Source organism: Petaurus breviceps, unplaced genomic scaffold (assembly GCF_028583685.1).
Source record: "Petaurus breviceps papuanus isolate PSGF00001 unplaced genomic scaffold, PetGlider_PUasm1.0 90977, whole genome shotgun sequence".
In the NCBI taxonomy this organism is placed as follows: domain Eukaryota; kingdom Metazoa; phylum Chordata; class Mammalia; order Diprotodontia; family Petauridae; genus Petaurus; species Petaurus breviceps.
Genome location: NW_027187391.1, coordinates 33,180,449 through 33,201,701, shown reverse-complemented (window position 1 = coordinate 33,201,701; position 21,253 = coordinate 33,180,449). Strand labels below are relative to the sequence as shown.

Below are 21,253 nucleotides of genomic sequence, written 5' to 3'. Positions count from 1 at the left end.
CTCTAAGCAAGTAATTTCACCTTTCTGACCCTGTATCTTCATTTATAAAGCAGAGATCATACTTGAACTAATCACCTCATCCAATTGCTGTGAAGAAAATGCTTGGTAAAAGACTGGATCAATATGGGTTTTTAGGGGAATATGGGAAAAAATATGAGAAAACAGATTTTCCCCAAAATTTAATGAGTTATGAATTTCAAATCCACGAACTGTGCCAAGAGTACTGTAGCTAAAGAAACATTGTGGAATAACTTGGCCACATCTGATCTGCAGGTGTGGAAAATTCCCTTCAGGAAGCCTTACAGTATAATCAGAACTGAGTCTTAAGCAGGTGACAATTCATACCTTCTTGCTGTTGTTGTTCAGATCATTTTTCAGTCTTGTCCAACTCTTTATGACCCCATTTGGTATTTTCTTGGCAAAGATAACTGGAATCGTTTACCATGTTCTTCTCCAGCTCATTTTACAGATGAGGAAACTGAGGCTAATAGGGTTAAGTGACTTGCCCAGGGTCACACAACCTAGTAAGTGTCTAAGGTCAAGGTTTTTGTTTCTTTTTTTGGAAGGGGGAAGACAGGGCAATTGGGGTTAAGTGACTTGCCCAAGGTCACGTGGCCAGTAAGTGTTAAGCATCTGAGACCCGATTTGAACTCAGGTCCTCCTGACTCCAGGTCTGGCACTCTATCCACTTTACCACCTTACCCACCCAGTTTATACCTGTAGGCATTAATCGGCAAGCCAGAGGCAACAATAGGAACTTAACTCCTACCAAAAGTTGCTATGTGTCTACATAATTAAAAGTCAGAGTTCATAATTTGAGATAATTATGGTAGAAGTATAAAAGTGGTCCCAACATCTTCTAAGCTGAAGCATAAAAGGTTACAAGTGATATTCTTCACCTTCTGGACTTCAAACCCAAAGTGGATGAGGTCAGCTTTAACCAGAGGCCTCCAGTCTAATTGCAAACTACCATTTCCTGGAATCATGATGTAAGGTTTCCTTAGAATGTCAGATGTTTCAACATCCTCAGAGTGACTCTCATTATCTCTTCATGGTGACAGGTAAGAACTGAAAAGTGAATTTTCTCAGTTATCTCAGTATCTTGAGAGCTGGGAGGCTGATCTTAAACATGGATTTTATGTTTATTGAAGAGGTTCACTGTACTTTGAACATATATTTTTCCCACCATAAAGATGCATAATAGAGAGGGAAAATCTTCCATTTGGAAACTTATTTTGATTTAGGGGACTTTTAGGAATTGGAGACAGACAGGAGATTGCAATTTGAAAGCAAACTGATTCTGCAGGTCCATTTAGCTTGTAAGGATCCCTCCAGGATGGGAACTTAGTATTTGAGAGCACTGTTTTGTTAATGAAGTCAATTGCTTCTGGTAGTAAAAGAAAGACCAAAAGAAAAATCACCTTGGATTTTATAATAGCACCAAAGTGTGTGTGGGGGGGGGGGGGGGGGAGAAGGAGGGAAATGAATGTATTCTCTATTGGACTTTCAGTAGAAGATAAAAATAACTCATTTTCAAATTAAAAGCAACCTAGTCTATCATCTTTGAAAACAGTTAAGTGAGCAAGCTGCCCAGAAGTCTCTCTGCTAGGATCAACTTTACATCTTTATCATTCTGGGCATTCTACGTGATGGAAAAAGTCATCCCCTAATTCCAACTCAATGAGATATCCGATGTTGAATGGCACCACTCCAGTGGTACAGCCAATGTAAGATAATACTGAAATGTCACCATGGACATCCACCAGAAAGGTCATCATCTTGCAATAATCATCACCTATTAGACCATGTCTCTTTAGGTTCTAGATCCATTTTCCTTAAAACTATTACTTTAACCCCACCACTTTACCTTACAGGGTGTTAGTAAAATTCTTTGTGGGGGGAAAGGGTTAGGGAGGGGTTTAGGTTGGGTTTTCTGAGGAGCCCTCCCTTGTACAACAGCCAAGGGATGACTATGTGGGAGGTGAGTGACACCATGTGGTGAAGCAAGGAATGTGTTACTGAGCATACAGCATTAGTTTTCAGATCTTACACTCTGACCCTTCAAAACACACACACACACACACACACACACACACACACACACAGATGGTTTAGAATGAAATGGTGGACTAGGGTCTTGAATGACACCCAACTCAATTCCATGTTTCCAAAGTACATCCTTTGGACAGGGCACTGTTCTGAAAGCATAATAATATGCTTATAACATACATAACAGTAGCTCAGAATTAGGGTTAGGGTCAGTCCATACCACAAGTATGAGTGGTCTTTACCTGATCTCACAGATGTGGTAGTTAGACTGCTTCCATTATCATTGACTTTTTCCCACTGTACCAAATTTTTATTCTTCTCCAGTAATTTGGGTATTTCTGATTTACCTGGAACTTTAGCTTTGTGGGAAAAACTATCCAATTGAGTAGTAAGACCACATTTATAAACAGAGTTAATGATCATTTACTTGCTGCCCAGTACAAACATCATACTTTCAACCAGCAAAATGAAAAAGTTCTGTTTAAGCTAAGACTTCACACAACAATGAACAAATCAATGTGTGAGAGACTAAAGGAAGAAAATAGAAATTCACAGTAGAAAGTGAAAGTAATGCTGGTAATTTAACACAACCCCCCCCCCACCTTGCTCCCCATACTTAGTTTCCAAAGAGAAAGAGCTCCAAAGAGTTCTTTCCCCAGAAGCAATTATTCCAGAGAAAATGAGTGATAGTTTAGCATGGTTATCCATACCATGTAATGTGAACATGGATTTAAACCTTCAATAAGAAGTATGTTCTCCTGAAATTCCTATAATGATGGGGTGGTGTGATGGAATTAGTATCTGGGGTCAGAATTGCAATGCTTTGTTTTAAAAATTGAGGTGATTGCTGTAGTATGGGAGGGAAACCAGGAATATAAGAGAAATTAATTTATTGTGTAAGAAAATGACAGATCATGTGCTATACTGAAAACGACTGCTCTCTCAACTTGAGGAGTAGAAAACAGCAAATAGTTGGGACAGCTTTCTGACCTTGATAAATATTGTTGCAGAGTTAATCTCAGGCCATCTGGAATTTCCCCAACTGATTGCTGATGAAGCATTGTGAACTGGAAATGGGTCACCAAATTCCCATCTGATAAAATCAAGAAGATATCAATAAGAAGAGGGAATATTGTGGTTATTTCAGTCATCTGGAGATAGGGCAGGGTATAGTGGCTAAGGCACTGTACTTGGAATCAGGAAATCCTGAGTTCAGATGATGTATTTCCCATTTGTGTGACACTAGACAAATCACTTATACTCTTCAGTTTCTGTATGTGCAACATGAGAATAATAATGGCACCTATTTCACCAGATCTTTGTGAGGATCAGATTGTGTGTGTGTGTGTGTGTGAATGAATTTAACCTCTCTGAGCTTTAGTTGATTATGAGGATAACATTGCTTTTCTACCTTATAGAATATTTATGAGAGGATCAGATAAGATAAAGTTCATGAACAGACTTTGTAACTATACAAGGTATGCTTCATAATGATATAAAGAACAATGCAAAAAATACATGACTGTATGTTATGGGAATGGGAGTCTGAAGATCTTCCCTGCCCCTGGGCCCTTTGATAGGCTTAAGTGACTGAGAACCTTCCCTGAGTCGAAAATATACTCTGCCCCCTGATAGGCTGAATGTGGTCACATGGAGCCTGTGGCAGGAGGCTTGTTTTTCAGGAATGCCCACAACTTGATACTTTGTGATTGGGCAGTGGGTCAAGAGGGTTGTTACATTCTCTGAGCCAAGAGGAGGCTATATATACCCTGATGTGAGGTTTTCCTTTGGGGCTCACTTTGGGAAGAGTTGTGTGATTTGGCCAGATGAGACTCTGGGCAGCTGTTGAGCCCCCCAGCTTTGAAACCCCAGATGTTGGTGCTTCCCTCTCTGGTAACTGACTAGGTATGGATGTAATGGTCAGACAGCTGGAAGCCTGTCTGCTGACCTGTTCCTCTGTCTGCTTGTAACTTCTATTTGTATTCTGTTTGTAATCTTTGAAGTTAAGGGTGCTGACTTTTTCCCCTGAACTAGGTAAATGATATATGTTTGATTGATTAAAGTAAGATTGCTAACCCATTTTGAGTTGCTTGCTTTTAAAAAAGCAGATTTAAGAATCTGTGTTGACAGACATCCTGCAGAAGATAAGATGGGGGGGCGGAGTCAAGATGGCGGAGTAGAAGCATGACCTCCAAGTGGCTCCGGCTTCCACCTTCCCTAATCCATGTAAAAAGGGGACTCTGAACAAACTTTGGAGCTGCAGAACCCACAAAATGACACAGAGAAGCTAACCTCCTGCTGAGGACAGCCCGGCCAGCTGACAGGAATTGGCCAGCGCAGTGCTCTGAGATCCGAGCCAAGGCCCGCGTGAGCCAGAGGTTTTAGCCCTAGGGTGGGCCTGACCAGGTGGGCCAGCCAGAGAGACTCCAGATCACCAGCTGTGGCAGTTTCCAGAATTATCAATACACAGATGAGAAGGACAAAGTGAGAGGTCAGTGCAGTCTGGACTTTGGGACCCAGTAATTGGGTAAGCATTGGCTTTTGCATCCGGAGCAAGAAGCCACTGAGATGCCAGCACAGCCAGCCAGTGCCACATGGCAGCTTCATCTCCTGGCCTGCAGAGTGTAGGGGGACCAAGCACCAGTCTGAGGGGTAATTGCTCTTGCTTTAACCTTCTTGGATCTGGATTGCAGTCTAGGGTGGAGGTACTGGGGCATGTGTCCAGCTTGCCAGAGCCCATGGAGGCCTCAGAGAGGGCACCCATCTAATACCTCTGGCAGCTGAGAAAAACCCAGCATTTGGGACAAAAGCTCCCCTGTCTGGTGACAGAGTCCTACTGTGGCAAAAAGCCCAGGGGTCAAGTGACTGAGGGGTGACATGACCAGGCAAAGGAAACAAAACAGATAGAAGATTCCAACATTAGACTCCTATTTGGGGGACAAAAAGGAGCAAAGCATGGAACAGGAGGAAGACAGTAAAGTCAGAACTCCTGCAGCAAAAGCTTCAAAGGAAAATATGAGCTGGTTGCAGGCCATAGAAGACCTTAAGAAGCAGATAAGAGAAGTGGAGGAAAAACTGGGAAGAGAAATGAAAACAATGCAAGAAAATTATGAAATGAGAGTCAACAGCCTGACTGAGAAAAAAATCACACCTTAAAAAATAGACTAACTCAAATGGCAAAAGAGGCTCAAAAAGGCAATGAGGAGAAGAATGCCTTAAAAAAGCTGAATTTGTCAGATGGAAAAAGAATCTCAAAAGCTCAAGGAGGAGAATCATTGCTTCAGAATTAGATTGGAGCAAATGGAAGCTAATGACTTTATGAGAAATCAAGATGCTGTTAAACAGATCCAAACAAATCAAAGAATAGAAGGCAATGTGAAATATCTCATGGGGAAAACCACTGATCTGGAAAATAGATCCAGGAGAGATAATTTAAAAATTATTGGACTACCTGAAAGCCATGATCAAAATAAGAACCTAGAAATCATCCTCCAGGAAGTTCTCTAAGAAAACTGCCCTGATGTTTTAGAGGGCAAAATAAAGGTTGAAAGAATCTACCCATCACTTCCTGAAAAAGATTCCAAAAAGAAAACTCCTAGGAATATTATAGCCGGGTTCTGGAATTCCCAGATTAAGGAGAGAATATTACAAGCAGCCAGAAAGAAACAATTTGAATATTGCGGAAACACAATCAGGATAACCCAGGATCTGGCAGCTTCTACACTGAGGGATCGAAGGGCTTGGGATATGATATTCCGGAGGTCAAAGGAGCTGGGATTAAAACCAAGAATCAACTATCCAGCAAAACTGAGTATCATGTTTCAGGGGAAAATATGATCATCCAGTGGAATAGAGGACTTTCAAACATTGTTGCCGAAAAAACCAGAGTTGAATAGAAAATTTGACATTCAGATACAAGAAGCAAGAGAAGCATGAGAAGGTAAACAGGGAAAAGAAATCATAAGGAACTTATCAAAGTTGAACTATTAACTTTCCTACATGGAAAAACAATAATTGTAGCTTGTGAAACTTTTCTCAGTAGATGAAGGGAATAGAAAAATATATATAAGTCTATATATGAGGGTATATGTGCATATGAATACATATGTGAATGTGTGTATATATGTTTACAGGTATACATAGATAGAGGGCACAGGACCAATTTAACAGGAAGGGATGATACATAAAAGGTGAAATTAAGAAGTGAGAGAGGAGTATAATGAGAGATGGGGAGAGACAAAATGGGGTAAACTATCTCATAAAGAAGAGGCAAGGGAAAATGGTTACAATGGAGGGGAAGAATAGGAAGGCAAAAGGGAATGGGTCAGCCTTATTCTCACTGAATTTGGCTTGGGGAGAGAATGAAATACACACTAAATAGGGTATCTCACCCTATAGGAGAGTAGGGGAAAAGGGGATGAGAGGGGGGATGATGGAAGTGAGGGCAGGCTGGGGGGAGGGAATTTGGAAGCACCCACTTTTGAAAAGGGATGGGATCAAAGTAGAGAATAGAACAAGTGGGAGGTGGGATAGGAGGGAGGCAAATACAGTCAGTCTTTTACAATATATCTACTATGTTATTGTTTTGCATTAGCTACACATGTACAACCTATACTGAACTGCTTTATCTTCCCAGTATGGTGGGTGACAAGGGAGGAAAGGAATGAATCTTTAGTAAAAAAAAAAAAATAAGACATGATTTAAATAAATTCTAATATTCTCTTAATTATACAGACAATTTAACATAATTACTTTTAACTACATTATCAAAACATTTTACATAAGGTATCCCTTTAGCAAGTACAGAAATTGGCAAGGAGGGGGCTAGTGTCTAGGAGACTTGTTATTTATTTAGTCAATTAAGATTTGGAAATCGAATACAAGTCTGATTTCAGAATCAAATTATGTTTTACACAATACAGACTAGCATACAAAAGGTTGGGAATTGGATATAGAAGGACATATGTAGGTTATAGGAAACATGGTCAACCTTCATGAATCCTGCAGTTCACCTCTCTGACATTCTAAGGAACTGGTAGAATCACAGAATTTTAGAATTAGAAGGGAATTTAGAAGACATCTCTCAATACTCTCACAGTGTTGTATAGTGAATAAAACTTACAACATGGATTCAGGAATAGCTGGGTTTGAATCCTGCTTCAGATACTTTCCCCAGGTGAGACTCTGGGCAAATCAACCTCTCTGAGGCTGTTTCCTCACCTAGAAAATAAAAATATGAATAGGACCTAACTTAGAATGTGATTGTAAGACACAAATAAGATAATATAAATGAAGCATTTTGCATACCTGAAAGTGTTATTGAGATAACAGCTATTATATTTCTTCAGTGCTCTGTGTGCCCATCCATGTGGCATTCCAATCTGTCTGTCTTATGCCCTCCTATACTTGCACCGTGGGCAACTAACTGGAACAGTGGATAGAGCATGAGACCTGGAATTAGGAAGACCTGAGCTCAAATACTGCCTCAGAAATGTACTCTGTGTGACCCTTGACAAGTCACTAAACTCTATTTGCCTCAGTTTCCTCATCTGTAAAAGAGCTGGAAAAGGAAATGGCAAACCATTCTAGTTTCCTGGCCCAGAAAACCCAAATGGGGTTTTGAAGAGTCAGACATGACTGAAACAACCTAAAAACAAAATATTTCCACCACAAGGGGTCCCCCAAACCATCTGGTGACATTCTTGATCTCTTGAAGTTGTGTAGATTATGAGGGAAACACAACGGCTATCAGTCTATTACTTGTCACTCTCAAGTGCATATTCATCCTGGCTAGATTTAGTTCCTCCAAAAGTGTGGCTACTTGTTTGATCATTGAACATGAAGCTTACATTTAGTCCTATTCTGATGGTTAATTATGAAATAGAGGCTATGGCAATGGAATACTACCTCTGCTGGGTTCTGCCACACTGAAAATACTCCAAGGACAATTCTGGCATCAATTTATACTTGCGTTCTGTGGCCGAGTATTTCCAAAATAAGGATAAGATCATCATTAGAAGACTGGTCATTTGGTGATGAATTCTTCTGCCATGACAACACATCAAACAAATAAAATTACAAAAATGAACCTCAATCTTCCTTTGCGAATTCCCTTGCTTCTGCCCTAATGGTAAAGATAGGAAGACACTAAGAATTAACACATTTTTAGGGAAACTATACACACTGATCTATGCAACATGATGTTGGACAAAAATTGTGCATTTTTGCAGCAAACTTTACTACAACCTGAAAGGGTTTTTTTTTTTTTGCCACTTTTTTTTTTACTATAGCCTAAAAGTTAAACAGCATTTTTCCTACTTTGACCCTCAGACTGAAATAAAACAATTTAATTTCAAAAGATAAAATGGAGGTGTCAAAAATATTGATTGAGATAATTAGACAAAGACAGACTTCTTTAAAATCTGGGGGCATAAAAAACTTTCAGGGGAGATGTTGTCCTCTAGTCTAAGTATTCAGAATAGCCAGCAGAGAGAGCTCATGTAACCTCAGAGCTGATGTATTTTTTTGTATGTAAAGTTTCATTTTCAACAGGTCTAAAAGGATGCCAGAGAAATGTTATATTTTCAAATTCATTTCTAGTCATAAAAATTTCACAAGATTCTTAATGACTCCATGCTAAGAATAATAAATATACATATATTTATATACATTGTTGTTCAGTCATATCTGCCTCTCTGTGACCCCATGGACCATAGCCATGTGGTTTTCTTGGCAAAGATATTGGAGTGGATCAGAGGCTAAGTGACTTCCCCAGGATCACACAGCTAGTAAGTATTTGAGGCCAGATATGAAATCGTCTTCCCAACTTCAGGCCCAGCACTCTATTCACTGAGCCACTGCCTAAAAAACGTTATGCCCGGGGCAGCTAGGTGGCTCAGTAAATAGAGCATTGGCCCTAGAGTCAGGAGAACCTGAGTTCAAATCTGGCCTCAGACACTTAATACAAAAAAAACTAGCCATGAGACCTTGGGCAAGTCACTTAACCCCAATTTCCTGCCTCCTCACTCCAAAAAAACAAACAAAAAACATTATGCCAGAGAAGCATTATATTTTCAAATTCATTTCTAGTGATAAACATTTCACAAGACATTTAATGACTACCTACTAAGAATAATAAATATGCACGTACATACATACACAGAAACATATACCTGCCTCCCAAGGACCATTGTCTAGAGCTAGAAGCTAGAATGGAACTCAGAGTCCATCTAGTATATAATTCCCTTATTTTATAGATGAGGAAATTGAGATCTGAGAAAGGTAAACTTACAGAAAACCACATGTGTTATGTGTAATATTTTCAAAGCTGTAATTATTGAATTTTTTTAAAATATCCTTATATTATTTGTTGTGCTAAGTAGAGGCCCCTAAGTGACCCAATATTCATTCTTCCATTTGGTTTTCTTGTATGTGTGTCATTCTATTTAGAAAAAGAAAGAGTTTTTTCATCCTTTCCTACTTTTTTTTCTTCTGTACTATAGGTTACATTATACTGTAGAGGAAGTGAAGATAGAAAAATCCTTGAAAGGTCTTGAAATAGAAAGAGCACTGAACCAGCAGTAAAATGGGTTATATGGAAAACAACTGCTCGTTGTGCTTACAGAGCAGAAAATGCAAGGCACACAAGGCATTTACCATGGGCTAAAAGCAATTCATGAAATATGCAGAAATGACTGGCATGAGAAAGAGATAAGGAAGAAAGAGAGAAGAAAAATGAAAGAAAGAGAAGACAAGGAAGCAGAAAGGGACAAAGAATGAGAATAGTGCCATCATTAACTGTCACAGTTACCATTAAATGAAAGTAACAGTAAGACCCCATCTATAAACAGGATTAATGAGAGGTTACTCAATGTCCAGTACAAACATCATCATACTTCCCAGCAACATGCAATGTAATGTGGGAACCAAGGAGACATCTCTCACACACACACACACACACACACACACACACACACACACAAATGAATACCTGGGAAGAGTGAATTATGGAAAACATATGATGTTATTTTTGAGTCCACTCGTTCTAGTACTTTACCTGGAAGAGGTTTCATGACTAGAGTATATGCCTTGGGGTGAGCACTTGTGAGGCTATGGTATTATTTCCTTTCTCAGCCTGGTAAATCACAATATAAATTGTCTATCAATATGTCCAATATATATAAATTGTCTATCAATAGTTAAGTTGGCAACAGCTGTTTCTGTTGATAAAATGTTTAATGGTATGGTAAAAACCAAAGCATATTTCTGAAGTTTTCTCCTCTAAAACTATGTAGAAAATTGCTATGTCTGCAAATGTTGAATTTTAGATTGATATCATTTCATCATTATTTCATGTTATGATTATTTTCAAATATGATGATTATATGGACTATTAACCAAAAGAAACAATTCAATGTTTGCAAATAAAATATAAACTCATCAAATATTAATATTACTAATATTAATGAAAACCTTGATGCTAGTAACATTAAATATTAAAATGTTTATAATTCATCCAGAAAATAATCACAATGTGCCAACATGAAGTTATTTTCCTAACAAGAAGCATTTGGGACTTGCATTTAGTTTAGGGCTAAGCAAAACTTAAAAAAGAAATTTCCAAAGCTGAATTATTTCAGAGGGATTCTAAATTATATGACTTCAAATCTATTCCTACAATTACATTCAGATCAAACTACACAGTATTATTAAACTTGGTATCATACAATCTGTTGCATACTTTCTCCCAGCAGAGATTAATATGTGTTTGGAAATTCAATGTTGTGATAAATTCTAAAAATGAAAAAAGTTTTTTTTAATCCCCTTAGTTTTCCAAAAATTTTCCTCCACAAGCCCCTGCTGCCAAATAGTGTTTTCCAAAAAGTACTAACTCAGACTTATAGATGGGGATAGTGGGGTCTTTCTAAAGAACAGACATAGTTTGATTGAACTCAGCAGAATTATGCAGGATAGGAACAGGGACTGGATGTATGATATCATTGGTGTAAGGAATCCCCAGATGAGGAATTTACCTCTGCTAATGTAAAGTGGTAACTTCTCTGGCACTTAAGGTCTTAGAGGGTTGCCTAGAGTCCTAAGAGGTTAAATGACTTGTGCAAAGTCAAATAGCCAATACATAATTTGGACAAGTCTTGAAGCAGGGTCTTCCTGACTTCAAGGCCAGTTCTCTAGCCACTACACCAAGCTATTTTTCAATAAAGCTGTATGATTTCATAGAATTTGCTTATAATTGTCTTGGTATTTTTAGGTGTCATGACAAACACCTAAAGAACTCTGTAGGGGCATCTAGATGACTCAGTGAATAGAGTACCAGCCCTGAAATCAGGAGGACCTAAGTTCAAATTCAGCCTCAGACGCTTATCACTTACTATGTGACCTTGGGAAAGTCATTTAACCCCAACTGCCCTGCCCTCCCCCCTCCAAAAAGCAAAAAAAAAAAATCTGCATTGTATATTTTGGTAAAGGAGAGACAATGGGACCTATAATTTCACGTGGGTAGGGTAATCCTTGTGTGAAACCTTCCTCCTCTGATGTCAGGAATTCTACTATAATTTAAAGTCTCAAGCAGTGAGAGGTTAAGTGATTTGCTAATGACCACACAGACAGTTTGTGTCAAAGGCAGAAATGAACTCATATATTTCTGACTCTAAAACTATGCTAGATCACCTATGAATTAAGAATCTTATCTTACTGATAACTCTATACTTTGAGTAAGGAGACTTAAGTACAGTATTATACTAGTAAATGCTTAAGAATTAGCTCTCAAACAAATAAATGTGTATGCATGACACACATTTAAGTCTAATCTGCATTAACATTTTCTCCATCACTTTGCCCAGAGAAATCATTTTAAACAATAAACCAAGCCCTGATTTGTCATATTTACTGATTCCAGGTTGTAAATATATACTCACACTGAAAATTGTTCAGCTTTGTCCAGCATCCCACTGTCTAGGGACAAATTTTGACTCTGATAGTTCCTAGCTACACACTTTAAGGAAGTAATTTCATTTCTCTGTCCTTCCTCTCTGTAAAATGTGTTTAATCATACTTGAGTGATATACTTTCCAAGGTTGTTTTGAACAAAGTGCCTTGTAAACCTTAAACATCACATAATTGTGAGTTGATACCATGAAGATTAAGTCCCAGGGTAACTTTTAAGCTTTCACATCCTTCCAGATCCAAGGCCCAGATCTCGTCCTTTCTGAGAAAGCATATCTGTAACTTTTTTGATTCAGAGGTATCAATAGTCATAGCTCCATCTAACTCAGATTCAGTCCCATAGCAACAGCACTGGTTTTCCTTACTCTGATGGGAGATGATTCTGTTCTGTAGAAGGTGGTGTAGGATGTCATTTACAATACTGTAGTAGAAAATTTGGCAGTCCATTGTGGAGGCTTCTCTCCAAATGCAGGTGACCACTCCACCAAATTTTTTTTTGAAGATTATTCCCAATTAAATTTTACTCGGAGGCAAAACTGCATCACTTCAAATATAATTTTGCCAAATAGGATAAATATGAACTCTTAATTAGTAATGGAGATTTGGGACAAACTCTCTCCTGTTCTAAAAGTGTTGTTATAGTCATGTCCAACTCTCTGCGAACCCATTTAAGGGTTTCTTGGCAAAGATACTAGGGTGGTTTGCCATTTCCTTCTCCAGTTCATTTTACAGGTGAGGAGACTGAAGCAAACAGAGTTAATTGACTTTCTTAGGGTCACACAGCTAGTATCTGATTTTAGATTTGAACTCAGGTTCTCCTGACTCCAGGCCCAGTGCTCTATTCACTGCACTGGAGAATCACTGTAAGTCTAACATTATCTGAATATATTACAAGAATTCCCTAGGAAAAGCATTTTCAATTAAAACTTTGAATACTGAAGACCTCAATCACTGTGCAAGATTGCTTCTGAATGGTTGTTAATATCACAAACACTTAGAACTTTCAATCCTACCTTTCCAGTCTTACTCTTTATGCTAACACTGACCATCTTGTTGTTCTGCCAAATGACACTCTACCTCCTCACCTTTTCATTGACTGTTCTCCAAGCCTAGAATACTATCTCTCCTCTCCCTCTGGCTTCCTTGGCTTCCTTCAATATTTAGCACTAATCTCGCCTTTTGTAAGAGACCTTTCCCACCCTCCTTCTACCCCCACCCTCCCACTATCAGTTCCTTCCCTCTGAGATTTACCCTCCATTTATATTATCTATAGTTGGAATGTGGATGGTTGTTCATCTTCCATCTTAGAACATGAACTCCTTGTGGTCATGAACCAAGTGTTTGGCTGTCTTTATATCCTCAGCACTTATTACAATGCCTGGCATATAGTATGTGCTTAATCTTGTTGACTAATTAAAACCAAGCAGTCCTCCTCTGAGCATATGATTTATCCCCTTACTGGACCTTAAGCTTCTTGAGGTCAGAGCCCATAATTTATCTAAATTTTGTATCAACAATCCCCAAGCTCCCTAAACCTAACAGTTCATTTTATAGCCTTGGCATTTAATAAATGTTTGTTGACTTGATTTCATATTAACAAGTTTAAATTTGTAGATAACACAGAAAAAAGAATTATGTCTATTTCATATTCTTGTAATGTTCCTTACTTCCTGAATGGGTGTTTTACTTCAATTCAGTTGGACAACCATACTTGTTTAATACGTGCAAGGAATGTCCTAGGTACTTTAAAACTTAGTCTTATGGTGAGTGTATGGGTAGGAAGCACCAGGAGAGTCACACTTCCCAGACAAGACAGGTTATCATCATTCTTCCCTCATAATATCTACAGGGGGTCAACTGATAAGTAGCCTCCATTAGCCAGGTGACCCACTCCAACTCAAATTCAAGTGAACAATTCATTAGCTTAATAGCCTAGCTATTTTATGTGAGTAGGTTTGGAAGAAAAAAAAAACTAATAGTTTGCCCTACTTAATTCTACATATTTGTCCTTAGGGTCTTAAACTTTGGCAGATTAATATACTGGAATATTGAAAATACACACCTTGAGTCAATAGCCCCAAGTATTTCTTTTCACAAACAGAATCTTTGGATCATAGATCTAGACCTTAGAGATCATCTACTCCAAACCTTTCCTTTTATAGAAGAAGAAACTAAGAGTAGGGGGCAGCTAGGTGGCACAGTGAATAGAGCACCAGCCCTGGAGTCAGGAGGACCTGAGTTCAAATCCGGCTTCAGACACTTAACTCTTTAACTAGCCATGTGACTTTGGGCAAGTCACTTAACCACAATTTCCCTGTCTTCCCCCCTCCAAAAAGGAAAAAAACAACAACAACAACAAAAACATTGTTCTGAGAAAGGGTATGTGAACTTTACCAGATTGCCAAAGGGGTCCCTGACAAACATGAAAAAATTAAGAATCTCTTTAAGTAAGAGCGCCATAAATGCCTGTTATATCAATTGATGAAAGCCATGTTTTCTGCCCTCAAGAAACTCTCCCTAGTTAAGGAGATAAGGCATATCCATAAAGCTTTAATAGTGTATTATAGAATTTTAGAATTGGAAAGAACCTGAAGAGATTATCTAATTCAACCTATCCATTTCATAGATGGGGAAACTGAGGTGCAGAAAGATTAATTGACTTACCCAAGGTCACACAGCAAGTCAACAGCCAAATGGAAACTAGAATCCAGATCTTCTGAATCTATCCAGGGTTGTTTCTACTATACCACATCACCACTCTACAGATCATATTGCCTCCCTCATTTCTTTATGAACTGGTGAATTCAGCAAAGTTTTCATAGCATAGAAAGGATTTGAGCTAAGCACTGAAGGAGAGCTAGGTTTTCCTTAGGCAGAGGCAAGGGGGAGGGTATTCCAAATAGGGAAAATACTATGAGCAAAGACTTGCAGTGAAGAATGTGAATGGCATGCTTTGGAAACACTGGGGAGATTAGATGTCCGATTGGAGGGTGGAGCTATGAATTCCTAGTCAAGGAATTTGAACTTTATCCTTCAACCAATGGAGAGACATTAACAATTTGTAGCTGGAAAATATTGTAACAAAGGCAGTTATTAGGGAAGATTAATTTGCTACATACGTAATGGATTGGAAAAGGAGAAGACTAGAAGTAGATATGCCAATTACAAAAGTCCAGACATTAAGTGTTGGCATTGGTAATGCAGAGGAAGAGAGGTAGTCAGAAGAAGGAAGAACTAATAAGACTGAGATGGATGATGATGGGTAAAGATCTAAAGGAAAATGAGAGAGAAGGAAGAGTCCTCAGAGAATGATGGTACTATTGATGGAAATATAAAAATGAGGAGAAGCTAGGTCTTTTGTGTGGAACAGGTAAATAAATGAGTGATAAATTTGTTTATGAGGACTTGCTTACATTTTTATTGGTCTTCTGCCCTGTCCCTAGGAGTAAATCACTTAATCTCTCTAGTTTCCTGATCTAACTCATGGGATTACTATAGGAAAGTCCTTTGTAAACTATGAAAACTATGTGAACAGGAGTTGTTATTCTAAGATGGATTTTTGTGTCAAGGAACAGTTTGGAATTATTGAAAGCACTGTTTAATTTTCCAAAAGTGATCTAGTCCATTGTCTACCTCTTCTTCAATTCTGGAATAAGTTCACTGCCCACAATCATTATCTGTTCAAATTATTATACTGGTGAGTTAACTCGAGCCGCCTACTATCTAGAAAATAGGTATTCGTTATCCATTTGACTGTACCCTATGTATATTGTTAGACGAATCTTTTTGGAGTCATTGAAGAAGGTCCAACACTAATGTATAAGTTACATAATGTTGTCCTCAAATAGGAACAACAAAGAACTTTACTATCTATAAGGAATCTCCCTACAATTTGTACATTCCCATTTCTATTGTGGGATTTGAAAATAATGCAGTTAGTCATGTGATAATCCACACCCTTCTCCCCCCAATCCTTTTTTCCTTCACTTTCTCAACAATGTAAAATTCAAAGATCCTAAAGCAGATAATATATCTTGTCTCCTCACCAAGTAAAAGATTACAAAGTCCACAAGATGGAGAAGTGGAGTAAATTGTTGGGAGTACCACAGTCCACAGGGGAAGTTGAGGCTTTTCCTGAATATAACAGAGTACTAGGATCTTCCAGCCATGTGCTGTCTTTTGTTGAACTTCCTTCCCATTAAGACATATCCTCAAATTCGCAGTGGCCCCAAAACCTGGCAGAACACACACCTGATTGGAGTGCCTGAGGGTCTAATCAACAACCATGTTCCTATACTTAGTGTGGGATCAAAAGGCAGCTGACTGTGCTTCCAAACCTAATTCTGATAAATTTAGTTTCTGTCTATCATGTAAGTTTTGAGAGTGGGCTTTCATCTTTTTCATGAGGGTGGCTGATCTACCATGAAAATCACCCATTTAGAAAGCATTTGCTGCTAATGGGTGGAACAAATGATCAGGAGAGTGTGATCACTTTTCTCCCCCCAACCCTGAATGCCTGAAAAAGCAGTTATATAATTCAGTTCCCCTGAATGCCTGAAAAAGCAGGTATATAAAATCTAACTGCATTTCCAAACAATTCTATACAAGTGTTGCTTTTCCCAGATTCATTTATATAGTACCTTCCCTAGAAACAAAATTTAAAAGATTACTACAAACTCCTATTTACATGAGCAAAATGCAAATAAAATTTCCTGCAGTCTACTTTTATATAAGGAATATAATGAATAAACAATATCAGGTATTTGTTCAAAAAAGCAACTTCCAGGATATGTTCCTTTCTCTTCCTACTTCTACTCTTATTGTCCTGTACAAAGATAATTGATTCCTAGAACAAAAACCTTGGGGCACGCTAAGATTCTAAGTGTCTTCTGAATCATCACATAGAGATTAAATTATTTTCAAGTTATTTTATATTTCAAGACTTTTTAAAATTCTTGCTGGAAATCAGCAAGTTATACAAATACATACATATGCACATATGTATATGTGCATATATGGGCATATATGTGTGTGTACACACACACACACGCACGCGCTCTTTTTTGGCTAGGATATTCAGTTAATCAGAACACTTTCCCCAAGAATTCTGAATAAACAGAAGCATACTATATTTATAAGTTAATAACATTTGTGTTTAACCCATGTAGGCTTGGAATATGTTTGAAACAATTAAAAATTAATTTGCAAAAGGGACAGTAAGACAACAATTACTATTATGAAAATAAATCTTGTACATTAGTACTTTTAACTAGAAGGAAATTAAAATATTAATCCTAATCAGTGATTTGCTAAAGCCAGCTCACCAGCTGAAGTGATTGTTAAATTTTATATGTGAACATTTACACCTCAGGATTTGGCAAACATTACAAAATCAGTACATATAATTTGAAATAGTTATGGACAGTGAGCTTACTCCAAAATTGAAGAAGAGGTAGACAATGGACTAGATCACTTTTGGAAAATTATACAGTGCTTTCAGTAATCTCAAACTGTTTCTTGATGCAAAAACCCATCTTTTCTCTCTGATGTCATGATGCCATGATTCACGAAATACCACGATCTCCAAAGAAGCCAACTTTCAGGTCATTCAAAGGAGGCACATAATGAGCATAAGAAGGTTGATGCTCACAACATTATAAAAGGATATCCAGGCAATTATGATCAGAAAAAGAGGCAGTTTGCTCATATAGTAAGATTGAAATGTCATAGGTAGGCAGCTTAAGAGCTGCACTGATACTCACAGGATGTTTATTTCTTAAAAAAATAGAGGAAGACCTTCAAGATGTTTAGCAGATTATCTTTGGAAGATTTGTGGGAGAACATGGATAGGAATAACATAGAGCAAAAAGGCATGAATGGATTGTTATCTGCCCCTTTGGATGGAATTCCCACATTGATGGCAGCATGGATCCAGTGATGTGTTTAAGAAGTATTGCTAAGAGAGAGATGATAATCTGTTCATCCTGCTCCTGTCTCCTCAAAAATTCTAACCACACTCAGTTTGTATCTCCATTATACCCTCATTATAATTTGCTTTAATATTTGTAATGCCATTCTTCATCTAAGATGAGTCAGTGAAAGGCAAGAGGACTGAAAGATAGAATGGATTGTTCCAGAAGTTGCAGACCCTTCCAATTCCAATCAGCTTTGTGCTTCTTCAGAGAAACCAGTTTGACCAACCAAACAGACAACAAAATAGCAAATCACTATTCCTCACCCAAAAGCCATGGTAGAAGACATCAGGGCCAAGGAAATTAAGAATGCTCAGGGGTCTGTCAAAAGCCCTCTTTGCTTCTCCCTACCAATATCTTAGCCTGTAGAAGCCACCACCTATTTCCTATTTTCCTTTCTAATGACTTTCTTTACACAGAGAGTTCCTGCTGTATTAACTAATTTTCTTGTGTGTATACATGTTTAGATCATACCTCCTAAACAGTCTTTTTGAACTCAATATAATAAAAATTCATGAGGGCATAGGCTATGGTAGATTGAATGGCAGAAGATTTTGGTGTAATTTTTGACTGAAGAAATATTTATGGACATATCTGTGTTGACTGCCACTGCAGCTAGCTTTGCCCTTGGTACTAGTAAAATTCTAGCAAATCCAATCATGGATTTCTCCAAGACAAGTGATACCTAAGCAGGGATAGATTATCTCTTATAGATGGACTCTCCCACTCAGCTACCCACATGGTCCTCTATATATTATAACAATTTGCATACATCTATTATCTCCTAAAGTATATTATAAACTCCCTGAGGTTAGGGATCTTATCATTCTCTTTAGTTAACTAACTGCCTTGGACATATATGTGTGTGTGTGTTTGATGATTGAAATTGAATGGAATGTAAACAAAATATTTTTAATCTGATTATAGTTAGGAAGGAACTTCTAAAGGACATTTAGTCCATCCCTGGGGTTCTTAACCTCGCCACCCAAGGGTTCTGTGGAAAGATTTCAGGAAGATCTATATACTTGGATGGAGGGGAAAACTACATCTTAATTTCAATATAACTGGTTTCTTTTATAATCCTTTGTATTTTATTTTACATATTTGAAAACACTATTCTGAGAAGGGGTCCATAGGCTGGTGAAGCCAAAAAAGCCCATGACAAGAAAAAATTAAATTAAAAAAAAGATGTTAAGAAGTCCTGGTATGGGGCGGCCAGGTAGCACAGCGAGTAAGAGCACCAGCTCCAGTGTTGAGAACACCTGGAGATCAAATCCCGGGCTCATACACTTAGCACCCACCCAGAAACACCTGGCCGTGTAACCTTGAGCAAGTTACTTAACCCCAATTGCTTAGGGGCGGCCAGGTGGCTCAGCGAATAAGAGCACCGGCTCCAGTGTCGGGATGACCTGGATCAAATCCGGGCTCAGATACTCAGCACCACACCCAGAAATAATAACTGGCCATGTAACCTTGAGCAAGTTACTTAACCCCAATTGCTTATTAAAAAAAAAAAAAAGTCCTGGTATCTGTTCCTTATACATAGTCATGTGTATGAAACTCTTAGAATCCACCTTTAATCTTAAAATTCTATTTATTCCTTCAGCAAGCACTTAATGTCCATTCAGATGGTTTCACAAAGTCCTCTGAAACCTGTTCTTGTTTGTCTTTCATTAAAACCTAATGCCAATGACCTGTGATTTCACTGGTACAGGAACTCATCCTTCCTATAATTTGTATTCTTACAGACTTTTCTGAGGCTTCAGGAAGTTGAGGGAGTTGCACATGTTCACAGAACTGGTAAATTTCAGAGGCAGGATTTTAATATAGATATTATTCTTAATTCAAGCATTCTGTCCACTCCCCAATGCTCCTCTTATATAATCTTTTACAAGAAATATACTGATCCTTTTTATATCTTATATTCCTATCAACTATTCATTTCCAAAAGTACCAACTTCAAGGAAAAATGTACTTTAAGACTTTGCAAAAGAAATGTAATTTTTCAGACTGTAAGTCTTAAATTTTGATTCAGAAACTATGGTCTCTAGATTCACATATCTTATTCTAAATTCCTATCAGTGTCAGGGTCTTCAGGGTACTTTTTTACAATGTGCTTGTTCAGGCATATATTAGGTGTTTTCCTACATCCCATTCCCTATCAATTGATTCAAAAATTGTCTATTAGACAAGAATTATGTTCAAAGCATCGTGCTATGTTTTAATATATCAATTAAAAAGAAGAAATGAGATTCTTTTTTAGCCCCAATACCTGATTCAGGTGCTTGAAGAGACAGATGATTTGGGTCCCTTTCGCCAATTGGTGTGCCACAGAAAGATTAAATAGGGCTTCCCACAGCAAAGGAAGGCAAATGATGCTGCTGGCAGTACTCACTAAGGAAGGTTAAAAATACAAGAACAAAAAAAAAATTTTTTTTGGTCAGAAAAATAAAGTAACAACCTGCTCCTTTCCCCCTCCCCACCAACCTCAGATCACATAAAGAGATAGAACTAGTATGTGTTTTCATGCTTCTCGGGAAACCGATATTTGATAACTTGTTTCATTACTACTATTGGACTTACTTAGTCATGTAAAGTAGTGCATTCCATTTTCTCTAAGGCAAAACACCTAGGCAGTAGAAATAAACATTTTTAGCTGAATGGACTGGAGATAATATGTTTGCCTGGATAGAAATACTTGTTTGGTTTCCTAGTGCTGTAGAGGTAAAACAGGAGAGATATGAACATGACTAGGAGAATGAATGGTTAGCATTTGACCATGTGAATAGATCTAATGCAGCATGGTTTTGTTGTTGTTTAGTCATTTTTAAGACATGTCTGGCCTTTTGTTACCCTTTTGGGGTTTTCTTGGCAAAGATATTGGAGTGGTTTGCCATTTACTTCTTCAGCTCATTTTACAGATGAGGAAACTGAGGCAAATATAGTTAAATGACCTGTCCAGGGTCACATAGCTAGTAAGTATCTAAGGTCAGATTTGAACTCAGAAAGATGAGTTTTCCTAAGTTTAGGCCTGGCATTCTATTTACTATGCTGCCTAGTAGTATGATATAGTTGAAAAAAAAAAAAACATTGGATTTTAAGTCAGAGGAATTAGGTTTAAATCTTGGCTTTGCTACTTTTTAGCTATATGACTTCAGCAACATTTAACCTCCCTGGGTTTAGTTCATTCATATATAAAATGAGGGATTTTGTCTAACTAGTTTCTCAGATCACTTCTGACTCTGTTTAAATTTATCATCCTCTGAATC

The 21,253-nt window shown here is 37.9% G+C and overlaps 1 long non-coding RNA gene across 3 annotated transcripts in view; it reads right to left on the bottom strand.

The window, feature by feature from the left end:
• Positions 1-14,951, bottom strand: part of LOC138153234 (uncharacterized) — a 73,149-nt gene extending 58,198 nt beyond the window's left edge. For all 3 annotated transcript variants that reach the window (XR_011166316.1, XR_011166315.1, XR_011166314.1), the window contains exons 1-2: positions 14,677-14,951; positions 7,172-7,269 (exon numbers count right to left, since the gene is read on the bottom strand). This is a non-coding gene — a long non-coding RNA (uncharacterized lncRNA). The remainder of the gene's footprint in view (positions 1-7,171; positions 7,270-14,676) is intronic.
• Between the last annotated feature and the right edge of the window lie 6,302 nt (positions 14,952-21,253).